The sequence below is a fragment of the Hyaena hyaena genome, unplaced genomic scaffold (genome assembly GCF_003009895.1).
Source record: "Hyaena hyaena isolate Hyena2069 unplaced genomic scaffold, ASM300989v1 scaffold_702, whole genome shotgun sequence".
NCBI lineage: Eukaryota > Metazoa > Chordata > Mammalia > Carnivora > Hyaenidae > Hyaena > Hyaena hyaena.
Window position 1 is genome coordinate 915,789 of NW_024081338.1, and position 13,740 is coordinate 929,528.

The 13,740-nt window shown below is 47.3% G+C and overlaps 1 long non-coding RNA gene across 3 annotated transcripts; it reads left to right on the top strand.

The window, feature by feature from the left end:
• Window positions 1–6,516: 6,516 nt before the first annotated feature.
• LOC120220544 lies at window positions 6,517–11,789 on the top strand. Of its 3 annotated transcripts, XR_005525607.1 has the most exons (4): window positions 7,528–7,640; window positions 10,094–10,163; window positions 11,291–11,370; window positions 11,617–11,789. It is a non-coding gene; the product is annotated as an uncharacterized LOC120220544 (long non-coding RNA). The 3 variants fall into 3 exon arrangements; XR_005525608.1 differs by lacking the exons at window positions 7,528–7,640; window positions 10,094–10,163 and adding an exon at window positions 6,517–6,761; XR_005525606.1 differs by lacking the exon at window positions 7,528–7,640 and having other exon boundaries at window positions 9,822–10,163.
• Window positions 11,790–13,740: the final 1,951 nt, after the last annotated feature.

Below are 13,740 nucleotides of genomic sequence, written 5' to 3' on the forward strand. Positions count from 1 at the left end.
TTCCTGCTCCGATAGTCATCCTTGATCACTGTGCTGAAGCCATTGTTCCTGGAGTCGTGTGTGGCTGACCTCCTAAGGTTACAATCCAAATAAAGCAATGAAAGCCTTTGCCTTCTTAGGACACCAATCTTTCCCTAGTTTCATACAATTTTGCCTCCTAAACCCTGTTTTCAGAGCTAGGGATAAATTCCTTAGAAGTTTCTGCATAAACAGACTTGTCTCTGTTCCAGTAGTGGTGGGTAGTAACAGTGTTTCAGTGAGCTGGTTCCAAGAAGACCCAGCCACTCTCGCTCTGTTGCGTCCAATCCTTAGTGTACGAGGATGATTGCTGATTGGACAGTGTTTTGTCCTCTAAGAAAAGCAAAAGAGAATGGAGTCCAGCTACTCAAATTATCTTTCGCCATCAAATCTAAACTCCCCATCTCTTTCCTGCAGATATTCTGATAAACCCAAACCTTAAGACTCAAGGATACACCCTTATATAGCTCATAACAAATGTCGCAAAGACATTTTAAAGGGAATGGTCAATCCTAAGACCTCCTCCATCCTGGCACCTTCTCTTGGTCACTTGCTAATCTGAAGGTGGGACATTGCTCCCTGGCTTGGGTCAGTCCCTCCACGGGAATCCATTTTCCACAGACCCTCTCTGCTCCTGCTTCTTCACAATTAGACTGTGAACCCCTCGAGGGCAGGGACTGTCCTTTAACCCCGTGTCTTCTTGCACGTGGCCCATGATGAGTATGCAGTAAGTGTTGGTGGAAGGAAAATGCTTCTCAAATTCCACAAGTGTTGGCTTTGAAGCTCCAGCTTTTGGCCTCAGAGCACACACATTTTTAACCATAAAGTTAGATTATGAAGGGCAGCCCCAGGCCCTGACCTTGACATATGGTGTTGACATGTTCTGCCCCCCAGACGTGTCTCTGGGAATCCCTGCATAGAGGGAGGGAGGCAGGGGATTCTCGGAGACACCCCTGGGGTCTCCAGGGGTTGGATTGGGTTGCAAGGGAGCCTGGAGACCATCAAAATGCCAAACCCTCTAGTTTACATGACAGGAGAAGGGATCTATAGTTTCTAGGCTTTTCGTGTGTGTGTGTGTGTGTGTGTGTGTGTGTGTGTGTGTGTGGTTTTTTTTCTTAGACACTCAGACAAAAATGCAACTTCCAGTATAGCCTGGAGTAATTGCACCCTAATCTCTATGTATTGTGCAAAGAAAGGAAGATCCAGTCTGGAGAGCTCCTTCCTTCTCAAAGTCTCCATGTATAACCCATGGTTTCATCCCTTTCCTTCATTCAGAGGGTGATCTTTGTACCGGCATGGCCTCAACCTCATCAGGATATAATAACAATCCTGAAAGATGTGTATGGTGGAGTGCTTGGAGGAAGGCAGCCTGGGTTCTCTTCTAGAAAGGCCGCTGCAGTTGCCTGACTTGGGGGCAGAGGTGGGGGGAACCAAGAATCTGAAGGCTGGACCTCCTCTCCCAGGGCTCAGCAGGGACGCCTTGAGCTGAGCCCTGTCTACTCACAGCTAGTAGCAGCTTCTGCTACTTGCTTTGGGACCTCCTCATCTTGTGCTTGGAGGTACTTCTGTAGAGTCCTCCCTCCAAGGGGTCAGGAGGAATTCTCTACCTATTGAGTGTTTTGTGATGAAATGCTGGAGGTGAGATACTCAGCATTGGCCCACTGAAGCCTGGGCTTGATAAGAGGACCAATACATCATCAAAGTCAACTTAATCAGAAAAGACCCAAAAGACCCCAAGACCCCAATCCCAAGATATTTTGCCTTGGAAAGAGTAGCTCACGAACAGAGGAGGTGGGGTGGGTGTGCAGCCCTATGGGGTTGGGACTCATCCAAGAGTGCCTCCTTCCAGGTCACATAATTCTGCCTCTACCTTCCTCTGTCCCATTCCTGCCCCACTTTCAATTGCCAAACGGCACCTCTGTCAATGGCCTGGGTCTCAGAGCTCCCTGGCCCCAAAGGCTATCCCCAAGTTGGATGGCCAGGGAGCCAGGACCTACCCAGGAAGACAGAGGGCTGGCCTCCTGGGGACAATGGAGACATGCAGGGGCCTCCTCTGTTCTGGAAGGAGCCAGGATGTGGCATTAGGGCAAATTGTGCCAGTAGATTGGCTCTGGGAGATGTGGCAGAGCCTTTGGTCACCAGCTTCAAACATTTTTATTCCCATCACCCTTCAGGCAAAGGGGAGCGCTACTAAACCATGAGATAAAAACACACAAACAGATTGAGAGGAGAGCCCACTTTACCCCCTCCTTATGCAGAGATATTTCTGCTCAGCAGGTGGAAATATTTATGTATGTTTACAATTCTGATCCTGTCAGCGAGCACATGCATTCCCATGTTAAGGGGCTCATAGTTTTCAAAATAAAAAATGGTGCTTAGTCCATTGCACGTGCTCAGAAAGCAAGTGTTTGATTTGCTAAACTAAGCCCCACTCAAGTTTTTAACTACAGGTGGCAGACTTAAAATATGAATCCAGCCCTCGCCCTTGCTCCTTACAGGAGCCAGAGTTTTTCTGCTGCCGTGGTGAGCACGTTTGAGTCCTCCAGAAGGCCCATCTGTGAATTCCTACAACCAGGTGTGGCGTTTCATCAGTGTCTGTGGAGGAGAGTGCAAGGAATTCTATTTTTCTGAAGTGTCTGGGGAGATTTATTTCACCAGGACATATAGAAGAAGGTAACAGTTAGGTATAATAAGATAAATTGTATGACAGGCTCCATCGGATTGCTGAAGTTCTCATTGAACCATGGGCGGCAAACACATAAATGGGTTTTGAAAGAAGATTGAGAAGGAAGGAATGTCAAAAGCAAGGACCCAGAGACTTCTGTAAGAAGCGGTTGGTCCCAGATCTGCCCTGGCAGAAAATGTCATGATGCCCAATGCTGAATATTTCTTGGGGGTAGGGAGGCCTGGGCGGGGTAGGGTGTGTGTCAAGGAAAATAGTGATGAGCAGGGTCAATATCATGCTTTTTTGGTTCACAGCATCTCATGAGAGCAGAGGAAAAGGGAAGGGAGAAGGAAGGGGAAGAGATTCATCCAACAACAAGGAGCAAGGAGCAGAACATGTGGCTGAATAGGAAGCTTTCTGGGTAGTCTTTGGTCGGGGAAAGAAACTCAAAGGATCAGTGAGGATGTAGGGAGAGACAAAACCCCAGCCACTGGGGGTGTGTGTGACAACCGGCCTTTCTCTGGATTCTCAGGGTCAGGGAAGGCCTGTGTCATGGAAGGGGTTCTCTGGGTGGAGATAAGAGGTTGGGATCTGAATTATGAGGGTCCTCCTCCTGGCAGGAGGAAGAGGGGGGCGCAAAGGCTGGTGCTCAGGCTGTGGTGCCGACCGGCATCATACTGCAGATGGGGTGGCCCGTTCCCTTCCTCTGCCTCATGCCCACCTCTCCCTGCCCATTCCTCTCCCGCCAGAGCTGCGGGCACCCGGGCTCAGCTGCCGTTCACCTCACCAACTAACATCATGGAGAGAGGTGGGTGCAAGAGTTCAGGGAAGACAGCCATGGAGAGGGATGCGATCGGAGCCCTCCCACGCCCAGTCTGGCCCCCCAGAGACTTCGCTGGGCGTCCAAATGCCTATGCAGGCAGAGCAGCCGGCCCACCTTGCTGCCTCCCCTAGGGGACATGAAATGGGGAGAAGGGTCCCTCAGATCAGTTGAGATTCTATATGCCTTGAAAGAACGATGGGGGCCGTGCTTCATTTCCTTGAGCCTCACAACTGAGCCCAGTTCATTCTGGAGTTAACACAGAGTGAGGCAAGTCCCAGTGTGGGAAGAATGAGGACCAAGGAACACAGCACCTCTGTCTCCTTCTGGAACAGCTAAGCCATTTCAGTTCTGAAGGTTCTCTTGTTCTCACACTTTTGGGGACCGAGAGCCAACCAGGAGTCCTTCTAGAGAGTCTGGGTTCGAAAGGGCCCTGGTTGCTTTTGGGGACCTTGGAGCTTAGTTGTGAATGGACACATCATCCATGGAATCTGTTTCCTTGGGGGTATCATAGCTTCTGGTAGGTGTCAGCTGGAGGAAGTGAGCTGGCTACTTGTTGGATTTGGGGGAAAGTGAGGTAAGGTGGTCAGAATCGCAGAGTGATGTGTATGGACCTGGGCTCCCTAGGACTGGGGGTCAGAAAGCCACTGGAGAGCTTGTCCTATGAAGCTCTGGCAGGTGACGGGTAGCAGTGGGGAGGGGACATAGTTTGGGGAGAATTTCAGAGCTGACTGCTAAGTAACAGCAAGCAGGAGAGCCCAGGGCCAGACTAGAAGGCTCTGTCTAGCCCCCGTGTTTTCCTCCACAAGCTATCATGCCTGTATTTTTCAGATTCTCTTTTTCAAACCATTGCTAATGCACTCTCCCTGTCTCGTCAGCCCATTTAAGAAGGGCTTGGATGGTGGCTAATGTTTAATGTTCGTGTTGCCGATTCTCCATCTGGAGTGGTCAGGGCATCCGTTCTTTGAAAGATGTGACAACTTTGTCTTCCAGATGATTTTCACTGTGAAGTTTTCAAGTCTAACAATGGACAAGGCTGAGTATTAATTAGAATCACTGATCCAAGTGATAGCTGGACTTTACCTCATTACAATTTACTGCATTAGCTCTCCAATTATCCCCACTTCTTTTTTTCTTTGCTTTAAGCAAATCACTTTGAAGATGGGTAAATCATCCAGTATTTACTACCTTTAGTTACAAACGTAGGGGGTGGAACTCAGTCACTATATTATCCAACTGTTTCAATAAGCATATAGGAATGCAATTATTTTTGTGGAAATAAATTTATCTTATTTTAGTTTCCTCTCAAGGATTCATTCCCAGCATTGCTGGGCCAATGTACTTAGGGAAAGCATGTTGTGACATGGGCTAGAAGGTAGTTTCTAGTCTTCATTCTGTCCCTTTCTTTATGACTTTTGGCAAGCCACTTAATGGCTGTAAGACTTAGTTCTTTATTTGAACATGAGATGACAACCCATCTCTTCTATCTCGATATATAGACTTGGGTTGGAGATTTATGCACACATATAGACACATACACAACAGAGTTTCCGTGCCTGAGATGCCTGGTGTTTTCTCCTCCATACTTGATGCCAAGGGAATAAGGATAGGGATTCCCTACTACTAACGGATTATGAAGCCAGCACCCTTGCTTATGAATATACGTACACTCATCTTTTCCTATGATATACATTATTGGACCTCCTGTATTTGCCTTCTACTCTGGTCTTGCCAAGGGCAGCCGGTGCTTTTGCTTTCGGCATCAAGACCAGAACCATTCAACATGAGCTCCCAAAATAAACATTCCACTGGCCCTTTATGAGTGTTCATGGTCTGGCCCATGCCTGCCTCTCCATCCTCTTTTCTCCCAGGCTTCTTTGAGCTCCTGACCCCTGGCCCTTGTGAGCGTTTTAGATCTGCCACGTTTCTTCTCTGCACTTAGAAATTTCTCCTGAAGCTCCTTCTGCCTAGAGCACCATTGCCCATTGTCCAGTTGCATGCATTTCAACTAGGTAATTCTTACTCATCTTTCAGATTCTACCTCCATTGAGAAGCCGTACACCTACATTAGATTAGTGCTTAAAGCTCTCCCAGTGCTATGAACTGTGCCTTTAAGACACCTAACATGGAGAAGTATTATAGAGTTACTTGTAATCTCCATTAGGCAGGGGCTGTCCTTCGGTTCACTATTATATTCCTAAGGTCCATCACACAATAGGTACACAATAAGTATTTGTTGAATGAATGAATGAGTGAATGAATGAATGTGTTTAGTATTTGGGACTTGTATTTGTGCCTCTAGAGGGGATGCATCTCGACTTGATGTCCCCATTCCAAATGAACATCCTTTGCAAAGCTCTAGAGACAGAAGTGGCCCTGTTCCTGCCTGTGGATCAAAGAGTCTGTTAGCTCATGGCTGCGGAAGAGACTGAGCCTTTTCTTTTCCAGGGCAGGCCCCCAGGAGAGCCATATAGAGTGGCCAGTTTGCCTTTGGGCCCATTGGCGCCTTTGGGTTCTCACCCCCACAAGGCTTCCTGGACCCTCACATCTTCTTTCATATTTTGGCAGGTTCCTATGCCTGCATTTCTCTTCTGTTTGGTCTCCAGCAACCTTTTCCATCACTGGCCGTGGGGCTTCAGGGGGTCTCCCGCTCTCTGAGCTCTGGTTTGGGGTATCTGTGTCCTTCCCTGGACTGTGAATTCTGCCCTGCCCTAGGCCTTGGTCAACGGTTGCTTTCAACTGTCATCAGAATGTTCTGTCCTTAAGATTCTCAGGGGGTTGGTGCGTGGGCTTTGCAGACAGGTGGAGTACAAGGCCTTGAGCCCAGAGTCCAGGTTTTTCCCTTGTCAGTTGGCTCAGCCTTCAGTATGCAGTAACCACACAGCCATACATGGGGATTTGCTTTTCTAACCGAATTCTTATTCAACTTTTTCAAGGCAGTCATGGCTACCTGAGCTCTCTGGCGTGGTTTCACAACCTCATTGGACTCTCCCTGCCTTAGCTGAAGCTGAAAAGAACCCTCTCGTGGGTCCTTTGGCAGACCCAGCTGAGGGATATTGGGGACCAAAGCACTTCCTGCAGCCTCACTTGGCCCCGCCCCCCAAGGCAACTCTGACCCCAGGCTGCAGCGGCCCTTGTTTGCACCTGTCTCAAAGCAGCTTCTATTCCCAAGACTGGAGCCACTTCTGCCCCAGGGCTGGGGCCGTGCCTTGAGGAGGGGGGAAGGCCATGTTCATGGCTGAAAGAGACAGTGCAAAGGTGTCATTTAGAGTGGCTTCCCCTTGGTCACAAACTTGTTTATCTTTAAGAAATATGAACTTGGGTTCCCCTACCCCTTAAATCCCTGAGGCTTGGCCATCTTTCTTGAGGTTGTATGTAAACTATGCAAGTTGGGGCTTCCTCTCTTATTTGTGTCTTTAATAAAAGCCTGAGTTAAAGGCCCATCTGATCTGAGTTGGCTTTGGGTCCCTGGATCTTACTCTGTCCACTCTTTTTCTTTTTGTCACTTAAAAAAAATTCTTTATAAAATGTTACTCTTTCCACTCTTGATGCTCCTGGTACAAGACACAGTTTGTTCCTCTCTCATTCATGCATTCATTCATTCATTCGTTCATTTAATATCTGTCGAACTCCTATGTGCCAGGCAGTAGTTAGGTCCTGGGGATACCAAAAGTGGCAGGCAAACCAAAAAAGACACTGATCTTTAGAGGATATCCTGTCTAATGGGCCACCTGTATAAAGGGGCACTTGGCTGCAGGGAGGTGTGCGAGTGAACCATGCAGGCTGGGGACAAAAGTCAAGGGGCTATGAGAACTTGCAGATCATGTTTGGAATTTTCATGTTTTGTCCTAGAAGCTTTGGGGAGCCATGGGGAGATTTTAAGCAGAGGAAAGAAATGATCAGTTTGGGTTTTTGGAAGAAGACCCTCACTGCTGTGCACAGCACCAGTTAGAAGGGGGCAGGGAGTGGAGATGGGTCAGGGAACCCATCAGGCAGTGCGGGTGGCTAAGACCAGAGGGGCTTGGGGAGAAGAGGTTGAGGATGTACCTCACGTGGATGAGGGTGGCAGATCGTGGGTGTAGACTGCAAAGGGGACTTAGTAACACTTAATGCACACACTGGAGCAGGGATACAACCGTAAGTTAGGTTTGGAGCATATTGAGTTGAGATTGAGTTGAGGCACCTTTGAAAGAAGGGGATATTCAGGTCAAGAGCTCATGGGAGAGATGTGGCCTGCATTGGTGAATTATCTGCCATACGTAGTTACTCCATAGGAATGGTGGAACTTGCCAGGGAGACAGACTAGAAAAGCGAGGGCGCCTTGGGGACAGGGAGGAGCATCAGTCAAAGGAGGCTGAGGAGGAATGGCCAGAGCAGTAGGTGGGGTGCCAGGGAGTTGTAGGGTCATGATAGCCTTGAAAGAGTATCTGTTTGTTTCCACAAATAGTTGCCTTTATCACAAACACATCTTCTTCATCCTGAATATGAACTGTAGGGAGCAGGGGGAAACTTAGCCCTAATGCCCTCTAGAAGGGGCGTGTGGGCTCTCACAGGAGGCAGGAGGGCCAAGGAGTGCTCTGGCAAACTCCATTAGATTTGGTGGCAATGACAGGCATATCTGAGAGTTTGGGACAGGCATGGAGAAGCCTGTGGAAGTTCAAGGCTGGGTGGGAGCACCTTCTCTGTCGATGGGTCTATGGGCTGTGAGTTCAGGGACATTATAAAGAAAGAGAACAAGGAGACCAGGTGTCAGGAAATGAGGGGTCTTTTTAGAGGTTGTGGGGGTTGAGAAGCCTGACTGGGGAGAAGCAGTGAGGGGAAAGAGGAAGGCCAGTTCTGACCACTGGTTTCCAAGAAGGCCAGCTTCCATGGCCTGTTAGTCTTGAGACAGACAGAAGCTCCCCCCCTCCCCCCGGTATATGGGCATATATCTTAGAGAAGCAAGGAGTAGGAGTTTGTCAAGAAAAGAGAACAGTCAGAGGGGCGGAGACGATAGCGTAAGGGAAACAAGTAAGGATCTTGATGGGAACTGTTATTCCCAATTTATGTAGGCTCTGAGAAAGTTTCTGAAGCCTATGTAGCCTTTTTAGAGCTGTTAGGAGCATGTGGAGCATGTTTAGGGCCCAGAGAAAAGGGACAGTGGAGAGGCAAGGTGAGAGAAGCAGGAAGGGGCAGTGTGGGTCACAAGCTAAGACCACTTCAGCAGATCGAGGTAACCCATCAGATCCTCTCCACCACTCTCCGAGCCAGCATATCACAGCTAGTACAGGCAGGTTCCTTCACCCCTCACGTAAGCACTGGATCTGGCTGCCATTTTGTGCCTGGCTATTCCAGATAGCTCCCAGCTGGAGTCCCTCATGGTAAGGCCTTACCACAAAGAGAGCAGTCCTGACAAAGTGCAGGCTTGAGGCCATGGTCAGGGAGAATGTGGAGTGGGGTGGGATCGGGTGGCGATAGGGCAGAAAGAATACTTTCAGACCCTCTTTGGAGTATGGCCTTCCTCATGACTTCTAAGGCAAGACATACATTAAGACAAAGAAATAGGTTTTCAAAGGGAAACAGGAGACTCAGTGTGGGTACCAGAGATGGGCACCATGACCTTGAAGGGACAATTTTGGAGTGGTTCTCCCAAGGATGAGGGGCAGGCAGTACTTGCACCTCTAGCCCTCAATTTCCCTACTTGTAAAATGGGTGGTGGTGGTAATAGAATAGTCTACTTGAGAGAAATGTTGAGGATTTTATGAGTTAAGTTTTGTATAGAATACTTAGAACATTCAGACACATCACAAATGATAGTAAATACTATCACGATTTCAGAAGACATTGTCCACTTACATGAAATTTTTGGTCTTTGTGGGCACAAACTACATTTCCTAACAATATGACTCTATGCTGCTCAAAAAGTAGGCATTCCGGTTTAATTAAGTGGTAATGAGGAGATTCAATTCCAGAATTACATATTAGGATACTTTTGAATAAATTTTCCACGGATGCTTATTAGAGTGGAAAAGATACAGAGTTAAGGTGTTCGAAGACCACAAATGTTTGTTTTAGCATCTTCTGTATGCTAGACTTCAATGGCCACCATGATAGAAATGGTACTTGCATTAACAGTGCTGATGACTGGCTGGGGAGACAGATGAAAGGTTTTAAAAAGCTACAAATTAGGATTAATGCCACTAAGGGGAAAAATCCCAAGCGGAAGAATAGCATGGAAGGTACCTAACTTTAGGTCATGAAGATCTTCTCTGATAAGTGGACATTAAGCCAACTATCGGCCACTCACCAGTGGTTCTGGAGGCAAGGTGGTATGAAGTATTCTGCGTTAGAGAAGGATTTTCCTTCCCAATTAGGTGATCTCAGGCAACCTTGTGAGTGCCAATTTCCACATTTGTAAAATGAGAATAAGCCTACCTATCCAACTGACCACAACAGAGCTGGGGTGAGGATAAAATGAAATGATGTGAAAGACTTTTGTTACACACAGACAGATGCATCAACAAAGAATCTAGGAAGAAAGGGCTCACTGATAATTTCCTTTCACCGTTTCTCTGCATTACATTTGGTTTCTGGATCTAACACGACTGTAGTATACAAGGTCTGTCCAAGAGGGGCGGTGGCTAAAGATCATGTTGAGAATACATGACCTTGGTGTGCAAGGTGAGAGGGGTGTGGAAGGGGCACAAAGGTGATTCTCTGGAGAGAAGATGGCTGAGCTGAACTGTAGGAGATGAGTGGGGGAGAGTCCAGCTTTTTGTAAAGCCTAAAAGTCCGAGAAATTTTAGTGTGGGGTAGTTGGTACAGATTTCAGTGTTCAGTAGACACAAACCCTTCTGGAACCCCTCCTCAGGTAAGGGCATAGTCAATGTTACTTAATTTTCGCCAAGCCTCGCCATGAAGTTCTGGAAATAGAGAGGCAGACATGCTTTTCCCCTGGGTGCTCAGCGATGTGACTTCTACCCTGTAGATAATCATCAAATGTTTGATGTGTTGAAGGACACTCAAAAAGGGGAAGCATCCAAGGAGAGTACTGCCAGGTTGCCATGCAGCTTCTGGGCTATAAAGGGAGATCGGGATCAAAACAATCTGTGGGTTTGCAAAAAACATCTTATTCCACATGCACTGTGAAGCAGGGCAAGTGCTACAGATGAACGAACCCAGGAAATGCCATGCTCTGGGGAGGAGGCATCTCCCTGGGCTGCACAGGGGCATCAGCCATTGCTGTGGTTCCTTTTTTAATCTAAAACTCATGGACAATGCTGTGCTGCTCATTATATCAATGTCACTGCTGGACGTTGGTGACCACCCAGCCTCTGTCTACAGTTTCCAGATGGAGTTTTCTGATTGTTATTATATTGGTGATTTTGAGAACATTTAAGGGGAAAGAAACATCAACCCATTGAGGATATTGCCTACAATAGGACTTGGCGAGGTCACGTCCTGATAAAGACATTTTCTCAGCTACTCTTTCAAAAGACAGAAGCACCAAAGCAAACATTCTAGTGGAGGGGCTCTCGGGTGGCCTTCAGGTGAGAGGGTGAGATAGGAACCTTCTGGAAGGGAAGGGGATGGGGAGGGTCTTTTTTTTTTTTGTCCAGGAAGAGAAGGTCAGAAGAAGCGGCTGACATTTGTGATGCCATAGGGTTCTATTTGTGGCTATTCCTTGCAGAGTCTGGGCTCCATGTTCAAGAGCATTTCCACAGGGGTCCATGGAAAGCACCTCAAGCTAAGAGAGGCTTTGACTTTTGAAACTTAAAATGTTAATTTTTATGAATGTCTTTCTGTAGGTAAAAAGGAGGGACTAAGGAAGGCAGTTGGAAAAGAAACATATAGAAGGGGCCAAGAGAAACTAAGGACTCTGAACAAAGTGGGGAGTTGGGTCAAGACAAAACCAAGAGTTTTGTGGAGCAGATCCCTAACACCTCAGGGAAGGAAGCCAAACTTAGTCAGTATTAGCGGAAATGACATACTGGCAAAGGAAACCGGGAGGAGAAACCGAGAGGCCAGCTCAGAGCTCCTTGGGCTTGTAGGGGAGCACGTGCAGGAATAGGGCCCCGACATGAAGGGTCTGACCATTTCTTGTCTTCCACATGTCTCTTTTTTCCACTAACAGCCACCTGTCAGCAGTTTGTGGGCAGGCTCCAGACTCAGCGAGAATGGAGGGAACTTACTACATCTCGTGGAAGGAAGACCTCACATGGCCAAGTGGTCAGTCCTCCCCAAATGGATCCCTGCCTTTGACACAATCCCAATCAAAATTGCAGTGAGAGTTTTTTGAACTTGGAATGGTATTTCTAATATTTATTTGGAAGAATACATTTTGGAGAAACAAGTAAAACTCACGTGGACACGTGTGCTTGCAAACACACACACACACACTGAGTAGACTAGCAAGTAAAAGCTTGCACTGTTAGATTCTAAAACACACTTTAAATCTGAAACCTTTTGAATGGTAGGAAGCTAGTGACCAAATGGGGTGTCTCCAAATTCACTCGCAGCTACTGCAAATGGTTTTCCCATTTTCTGAAATTCATCTGCTCGCTCTCTATCCCCACACTCAATCAACATGGTTACCCTGTAGATAATAAATGAAGGCCTGTATCCTTCAGTATATTGAGTTGGTGATTTTACTGAATAAGTGTGGCATTCTAAGTCAGCGAGGAAGTGTAAGTCATGTAACAATTGACCCAGAAATCACATTATTATTTTTTGGGTGAGTAATTACTGAGTGCCTGTTTGGGGCAAGCGAGGCATTGTTCTGGGTACTGCAAACCAGCATGTGAACAAGAAAAATGTAGTCTTTGCTGTCCCAGGGAGCAGGGAGTTTTTAGGGAAGGAGAGACACAGTGAACTAAGAACCAACCCAAACGGTAAATCTGGCTGTGGAGACAGAACGTCACAGAAAGTGCCGGCTGTGGTCAAGGAAGCCTTCTTGGATGAAGCGGAGCACTTGGGAAGGTTCCTGGGGACATGCAGGTGCAGGTGCATGCCACGGAGGTATCTGAGGAACAACGTTCCAGGAAGCGGGTGCCACCAATGAAAAGGAGCAGCAGGTGGATTTGCTACATGAGGCGGGTCATGTCTACCCCTCTTCCAGTAAGTAGTGCCAGTAATCATGCAATTACTAGAAATCATTGTCATGGTGCCCTCTTTGACTTCACATTTCACGTTGAAGCTACTCTTCAATTTCGGGAAACTATTGCATAATGAACTCAATTATGTATATTTACCCTTAACCCCTCCCCCCATCCCTCACCTCCAAAAACCACATCTTACAGAATCACACTGTGTCTACTGCTGAAACTTTAAACACAAAACAACTCCAAGGGGTCAGGTGGAATTACAGAATGAAGGAAGTCTAATGCTGATTCTCTGATGCTGTAATTGTGTTATGGTTGTGCCTTTTGGGTCTACTGTTTAAAACTCAGACTCAGAGATACATAGGGCAGGGGACGGGAGAGCCACAAACTGTGTCCAAAGCAAGCTCCAATGATTCTGAACCATTATCAATGAAACTGCAAATGCTGTCGATGAAGCCGTGGTTATGTAGACCTTATATTTACTTGTCTTTATGTGGATGTGTGTGTGTGTGCATATTTGTGTATGAGCGTGTGTGCCCTCCTCACTGCTCCCCAACTCCCCAAAATGTGCCTAGTCCCAGCATTTGCCAGTCTACAGAGTGTGCAGATTTTCCTAGATCACACTGATGGCTGAAGTTGAGTTAAGTCACGTAGCTCCCAGTGCACTCCTAGCTCATGGCAAGTTCTTTGGATCTGTATTTCTATTGCTCTGGTTGGAAGAATGAAGAATTTGTCTTCATTGAGCTTAGCTCCCTGAGGTTTTTCTTTCTGACTCTCCCACAGAATTTTACTGTGACAGAACCTATTTCTTCTTTTTTTAAATGTTTATTTTTGAAGGAGAGAGAGAGACAGAGCACAAGTGGGAGAGAGGCAGAGAGGGAGACTCAGAATCCAAAACAGCTCCAGGCTCTGAGCTGTCTGCACAGACCTGGCGTGGGGCTCGAACCCATGAACCGTTTCCTCATGACCTGAGCTGATGTCAGATGCTCAACCGACTGAGTCACTCGGGTGTCCCTTGAGGGAGCCTATTTTGATGTCACATCCTGCAGCTGTGTACCCTGTCCTGGCTTCCCTGACTTGGGCTCTTATTTACTGGGAGCTCCAGTGCCATACTGAAGCAGCCAGACAAACAGAGGTTGTGGGCGAGAGGACCACGG